Consider the following 7500-nt stretch of genomic DNA (forward strand, 5'->3'; position numbering starts at 1 on the left):
CCAATAGCTGAACCAAAAATATAATTCCCGATCCAAACGTTCTGCATCGCCCAACGCGACCACCTTCCCTATATATGTCAGGAGAGCACAGGGTTCCCCTCCAGACAACACTTACGCTCTATCCCCGACTCTCGGTCGATCGATAGGCCAGGTCAGCGGTGTCTGTTTCGGCCGAAGCTCGGACTTTGGTCAAAATGTTCCGATACAAAATTTGAACCAAGATAGATACAGATATGATTCCTTCTTAAATATACGTTGATTATCGAACAGAATATGGTAAATATTTTGCGATGACCGAGGATTTCATGAATTTTTTTTTTTTTTCGAAAAAATTTTCTATTATCGGAATTTCCTCAAATTTCATTTGGTTGCCTCCTAATGCTTATTAAAAATGATAATCAACAATCAGAATCATTATTTATCATTTATTTCAATTTTTATAATGAAAAACGTTCACGTCCTTTCGCGCCTCTCGATCGTCGTTTACGTGATGCATCGGTCAGCCCTAGTTTACGTGGTGCATCGGTAAGATCGAGTTCACGTTCTGCATCGGTCTGCCCGAGTTTACGTGGTGCATCGGTAAGATCGAGATTACGTGGTGCATCGGTAAGATCGAGTTCACGTTCTGCATCGGTCTGCCTGAGTTTACGTGGTGCATCGGTATGATCGAGTTTACGTTCTGCATCGGTGTGATCTAGTTTACGTTGTGCATCGGTAAGATCGAGATTACGTGAAGCATCGGTATGATCGAGTTTACGTTCTGCATCGGTCTGGACTCTGAGATATATTTTCGACGTGAAAATGTTCCGATACAACTTTTGAACCAGGATAGTTAGAGAGATGATTTTTTCTGGGATGTACGTTGATTGGGGAATGGATTGTGGAAAATAACTTGCCATGACCGAGGTGTTCTCGAATTTTTTTTTTTTTTCGAAAAATATTTTCTGATTTTGGATTTCACTCAAATTTGATTTCGTTGCCTTCTAATGTGTTCTAAAAGAGTAAATCAGTAATCAGAATCGAAAAATATTTTTCGGATTTTTTTTTTTTTGAAAAAAAATTTTCTGATTTTGGAATTTCCTCAAATTTGATTTGGTTGCCTTCTAATGTGTTTTTAAAGCGTAAATCAGTAATCAGAATCAATATTCATTGTCGACTTTAATTTTTATAAGGAAAAATGTTCACGTCCTTAAACGCCTCCCCATCATTAGCCCGAGTCCAAGTCGATGTCAGTCCCGAGCGGACGGTGTCAGATACTACCTATCGCCCCGGTCTGGACTTGGCGAGGTATTTCGACGTGAAATGTTCCGATACAACTTTTGAACCAGGATAGTTAGAGAGATGATTTCTTCTATGTTGTACGTTGATTGTGGAATGGATTGTGGGAAATAACTTGCCATGACCCAGGTGTTCTTGAATTTTTTTTTTTTTCGAAAAAAATTTTCTGATCTTGAAATTTCCTCAAATCTGATTGCGTTGCCTTCTAATGTGTACTAAAAGAGTAAATCAGTAATCAGAATCAATATTCATTGTCGACTTTAATTTTTATAAGGAAAAATGTTCACGTCCTTAAACGCCTCTCCATCGTTACCCCGACTCCAAGACGATGTTAGACCGGAGCGGACGGTGTCAAATGCGACCGATCTCCCCGGTCTGGACTTAGCGAGATATTCCGACGTGAAATGTTCCGATACAAAAATTTAACTGTGATAGTTAGAGAGATGGTTCCTTTTGTGATGTACGTTGATTGTGTAATAGAATATGGAAATAAACTTGAGATGACCGAGGTCTTCTGGGATTTTTTTTTTTTTTCGAAAAATATTTTTCGATTTCGGAAATCCCTCAAATTTCATTGAGATATGTCCTAATGTGTTCTTAAAACTTAAATCAACAATCAGAATTAATATCCAAAAGTTATTTCATTTTTTATAAGGAAAAACGTTCACGTCCTTTCCGCTCCCAAAAAGTGAGATATCATAGAAAATATCGCTATATTTGTTGTTTACGGCCATACCACGCTGAAATTGCCAGTTCTCGTCAGAACACTGAAGCCAAGCAGCGTCGGGCGCGGTTAGTACTTGGATGGGTGACCGCTTGGGAACACCGCGTGCTGTAAGCTTTTTTTTTACGTTCTGCATCGGTCTGCCGAGATAACGTGGTGCATCGGTATGATCGAGTTTACGTTCTGCATCGGTAAGATCGAGATTACGTGATGCATCGGTAAGATTGAGATTACGTGGTGCATCGGTAAGATCGAGTTTACGTGGTGCATCGGTAAGATCCAGTTCACGTTCTGCATCGGTAAGATCCAGTTCACGTGGTGCATCGGTAAGATCGAGATTACGTGGTGCATCGGTAAGATCGAGTTTACGTGGTGCATCGGTAAGATCCAATTCACGTTCTGCATCGGTAAGATCCAGTTCACGTGGTGCATCGGTAAGATTGAGATTACGTGGTGCATCGGTAAGATCGAGTTTACGTGGTGCATCGGTAAGATCCAATTCACGTTCTGCATCGGTAAGATCCAGTTCACGTGGTGCATCGGTAAGATTGAGATTACGTGGTGCATCGGTAAGATCGAGTTTACGTGGTGCATCGGTAAGATCCAATTCACGTTCTGCATCGGTAAGATCCAGTTCACGTGGTGCATCGGTAAGATTGAGATTACGTGGTGCATCGGTAAGATCGAGTTTACGTGGTGCATCGGTAAGATCCAATTCACGTTCTGCATCGGTAAGATCCAGTTCACGTGGTGCATCGGTCTGCCCTAGTTTACGTGGTGCATCGGTTTGGACTTAGAGATATATTTTCGACGTGAAAATGTTCCGATACAACTTTTGAACCAGGATAGTTAGAGAGATGATTTTTTCTGGGATGTACGTGGATCGGGGAATGGATTGTGGGAAATAACTTGCCATGACCGAGGTGTCCTCGAATTTTTTTTTTTTTCGAAAAAAATTTTCTGATTGTGGAATTTTCTCAAATTTGATTTGGTTGCCTCCTAATGTGTTCTAAAAGAGTAAATCAGTAATCGGAATCGAAAAATATTTTTCGGATTTTTTTTTTTTTCGAAAAAAATTTTCTGATCGTGGAATTTCCTCAAATTCGATTTGGTTGCCTTCTAATGTGTTTTTAAAGCGTAAATCAGTAATCAGAATCAATATTCATTGTCGACTTTAATTTTTATAAGGAAAAATGTTCACGTCCTTAAACGCCTCCCCATCATCAGCCCGAGTCCAAGTCGATGTCAGTCCCGAGCGGACGGTGTCAGATACTACCTATCGCCGAGGTCTGGACTTGGCGAGATATTACGACGTGAAATGTTCCGATACAACTTTTGAACCAGGATAGTTAGAGAGATGATTTCTTCTATGTTGTACGTTGATTGTGGAATGAAATACGGAAAATAACTCGCCATGACCGAGGTGATTACGATTTTTTTTTTTTTTCGAAAAAAATTTTCTGATCGTGGAATTTTCTCAAATTTGATTTGGTTGCCTCCTTATATGTTCTAGTAGCGATAATCAACAATCAGAATCAAAATCCATGGTCGGGTTTGATTTTTATAAGGAAAAATGTTCACGTCCTTTTTTACAACCCCGACTCATTGACGATGTTAGAACCGAGCCGGCGGTGTCAGATACGACCGATCGCCCCGGTCCCGATCGTCATTTACGTTGTGCATCGGTCTGCCCGAGATTACGTGGTGCATCGGTATGATCGAGTTTACGTGGTGCATCGGTAAGATCCAATTCACGTTCTGCATCGGTAAGATCCAATTCACGTTCTGCATCGGTAAGATCCAGTTCACGTGGTGCATCGGTAAGATGGAGATTACGTGGTGCATCGGTAAGATCGAGATTACGTGGTGCATCGGTAAGATCTACTTTACGTTCTGCATCGGTCTGCCCTTGTTTACGTGGTGCATCGGTAAGATCGAGATTACGTGAAGCATCGGTATGATCGAGTTTACGTTCTGCATCGGTCTGCCCGATATTACGTGGTGCATCGGTCTGCCCTAGTTTACGTGGTGCATCGGTTTGGACTTAGAGATATATTTTCGACGTGAAAATGTTCCGATACAACTTTTGAACCAGGATAGTTAGAGAGATGATTTTTTCTGGGATGTACGTGGATCGGGGAATGGATTGTGGGAAATAACTTGCCATGACCGAGGTGTCCTCGAATTTTTTTTTTTTTCGAAAAAAATTTTCTGATTGTGGAATTTTCTCAAATTTGATTTGGTTGCCTCCTAATGTGTTCTAAAAGAGTAAATCAGTAATCGGAATCGAAAAATATTTTTCGGATTTTTTTTTTTTTCGAAAAAAATTTTCTGATCGTGGAATTTCCTCAAATTCGATTTGGTTGCCTTCTAATGTGTTTTTAAAGCGTAAATCAGTAATCAGAATCAATATTCATTGTCGACTTTAATTTTTATAAGGAAAAATGTTCACGTCCTTAAACGCCTCCCCATCATCAGCCCGAGTCCAAGTCGATGTCAGTCCCGAGCGGACGGTGTCAGATACTACCTATCGCCGAGGTCTGGACTTGGCGAGATATTACGACGTGAAATGTTCCGATACAACTTTTGAACCAGGATAGTTAGAGAGATGATTTCTTCTATGTTGTACGTTGATTGTGGAATGAAATACGGAAAATAACTCGCCATGACCGAGGTGATTACGATTTTTTTTTTTTTTCGAAAAAAATTTTCTGATCGTGGAATTTTCTCAAATTTGATTTGGTTGCCTCCTTATATGTTCTAGTAGCGATAATCAACAATCAGAATCAAAATCCATGGTCGGGTTTGATTTTTATAAGGAAAAATGTTCACGTCCTTTTTTACAACCCCGACTCATTGACGATGTTAGAACCGAGCCGGCGGTGTCAGATACGACCGATCGCCCCGGTCCCGATCGTCATTTACGTTGTGCATCGGTCTGCCCGAGATTACGTGGTGCATCGGTATGATCGAGTTTACGTGGTGCATCGGTAAGATCCAATTCACGTTCTGCATCGGTAAGATCCAATTCACGTTCTGCATCGGTAAGATCCAGTTCACGTGGTGCATCGGTAAGATGGAGATTACGTGGTGCATCGGTAAGATCGAGATTACGTGGTGCATCGGTAAGATCTACTTTACGTTCTGCATCGGTCTGCCCTTGTTTACGTGGTGCATCGGTAAGATCGAGATTACGTGAAGCATCGGTATGATCGAGTTTACGTTCTGCATCGGTCTGCCCGATATTACGTGGTGCATCGGTCTGCCCTAGTTTACGTGGTGCATCGGTTTGGACTTAGAGATATATTTTCGACGTGAAAATGTTCCGATACAACTTTTGAACCAGGATAGTTAGAGAGATAATTTTTTCTGGGATGTACGTGGATCGGGGAATGGATTGTGGGAAATAACTTGCCATGACCGAGGTGTCCTCGAATTTTTTTTTTTTTCGAAAAAAATTTTCTGATTGTGGAATTTTCTCAAATTTGATTTGGTTGCCTCCTAATGTGTTCTAAAAGAGTAAATCAGTAATCGGAATCGAAAAATATTTTTCGGATTTTTTTTTTTTTCGAAAAAAATTTTCTGATCGTGGAATTTCCTCAAATTCGATTTGGTTGCCTTCTAATGTGTTTTTAAAGCGTAAATCAGTAATCAGAATCAATATTCATTGTCGACTTTAATTTTTATAAGGAAAAATGTTCACGTCCTTAAACGCCTCCCCATCATCAGCCCGAGTCCAAGTCGATGTCAGTCCCGAGCGGACGGTGTCAGATACTACCTATCGCCGAGGTCTGGACTTGGCGAGATATTACGACGTGAAATGTTCCGATACAACTTTTGAACCAGGATAGTTAGAGAGATGATTTCTTCTATGTTGTACGTTGATTGTGGAATGAAATACGGAAAATAACTCGCCATGACCGAGGTGATTACGATTTTTTTTTTTTTTCGAAAAAAATTTTCTGATCGTGGAATTTTCTCAAATTTGATTTGGTTGCCTCCTTATATGTTCTAGTAGCGATAATCAACAATCAGAATCAAAATCCATGGTCGGGTTTGATTTTTATAAGGAAAAATGTTCACGTCCTTTTTTACAACCCCGACTCATTGACGATGTTAGAACCGAGCCGGCGGTGTCAGATACGACCGATCGCCCCGGTCCCGATCGTCATTTACGTTGTGCATCGGTCTGCCCGAGATTACGTGGTGCATCGGTATGATCGAGTTTACGTGGTGCATCGGTAAGATCCAATTCACGTTCTGCATCGGTAAGATCCAATTCACGTTCTGCATCGGTAAGATCCAGTTCACGTGGTGCATCGGTAAGATGGAGATTACGTGGTGCATCGGTAAGATCGAGATTACGTGGTGCATCGGTAAGATCTACTTTACGTTCTGCATCGGTCTGCCCTTGTTTACGTGGTGCATCGGTAAGATCGAGATTACGTGAAGCATCGGTATGATCGAGTTTACGTTCTGCATCGGTCTGCCCGATATTACGTGGTGCATCGGTCTGCCCTAGTTTACGTGGTGCATCGGTTTGGACTTAGAGATATATTTTCGACGTGAAAATGTTCCGATACAACTTTTGAACCAGGATAGTTAGAGAGATGATTTTTTCTGGGATGTACGTGGATCGGGGAATGGATTGTGGGAAATAACTTGCCATGACCGAGGTGTCCTCGAATTTTTTTTTTTTTCGAAAAAAATTTTCTGATTGTGGAATTTTCTCAAATTTGATTTGGTTGCCTCCTAATGTGTTCTAAAAGAGTAAATCAGTAATCGGAATCGAAAAATATTTTTCGGATTTTTTTTTTTTCGAAAAAAATTTTCTGATCGTGGAATTTCCTCAAATTCGATTTGGTTGCCTTCTAATGTGTTTTTAAAGCGTAAATCAGTAATCAGAATCAATATTCATTGTCGACTTTAATTTTTATAAGGAAAAATGTTCACGTCCTTAAACGCCTCCCCATCATCAGCCCGAGTCCAAGTCGATGTCAGTCCCGAGCGGACGGTGTCAGATACTACCTATCGCCGAGGTCTGGACTTGGCGAGATATTACGACGTGAAATGTTCCGATACAACTTTTGAACCAGGATAGTTAGAGAGATGATTTCTTCTATGTTGTACGTTGATTGTGGAATGAAATACGGAAAATAACTCGCCATGACCGAGGTGATTACGATTTTTTTTTTTTTTCGAAAAAAATTTTCTGATCGTGGAATTTTCTCAAATTTGATTTGGTTGCCTCCTTATATGTTCTAGTAGCGATAATCAACAATCAGAATCAAAATCCATGGTCGGGTTTGATTTTTATAAGGAAAAATGTTCACGTCCTTTTTTACAACCCCGACTCATTGACGATGTTAGAACCGAGCCGGCGGTGTCAGATACGACCGATCGCCCCGGTCCCGATCGTCATTTACGTTGTGCATCGGTCTGCCCGAGATTACGTGGTGCATCGGTCTGGACTTAGAGATATATTTTCGACGTGAAAA

General features: G+C 40.8%; 1 non-coding gene across 1 annotated transcript; it reads left to right on the top strand.

The window, feature by feature from the left end:
* The first annotated feature begins 2000 nt into the window (after positions 1–2000).
* LOC123686864 lies at positions 2001–2119 on the top strand. Its single transcript, XR_006748618.1, has one exon. It is a non-coding gene; the product is annotated as a 5S ribosomal RNA (ribosomal RNA).
* The last annotated feature ends 5381 nt before the right edge of the window (positions 2120–7500 follow it).

This window comes from Harmonia axyridis, chromosome X (assembly GCF_914767665.1).
Source record: "Harmonia axyridis chromosome X, icHarAxyr1.1, whole genome shotgun sequence".
Taxonomy (NCBI): domain Eukaryota; kingdom Metazoa; phylum Arthropoda; class Insecta; order Coleoptera; family Coccinellidae; genus Harmonia; species Harmonia axyridis.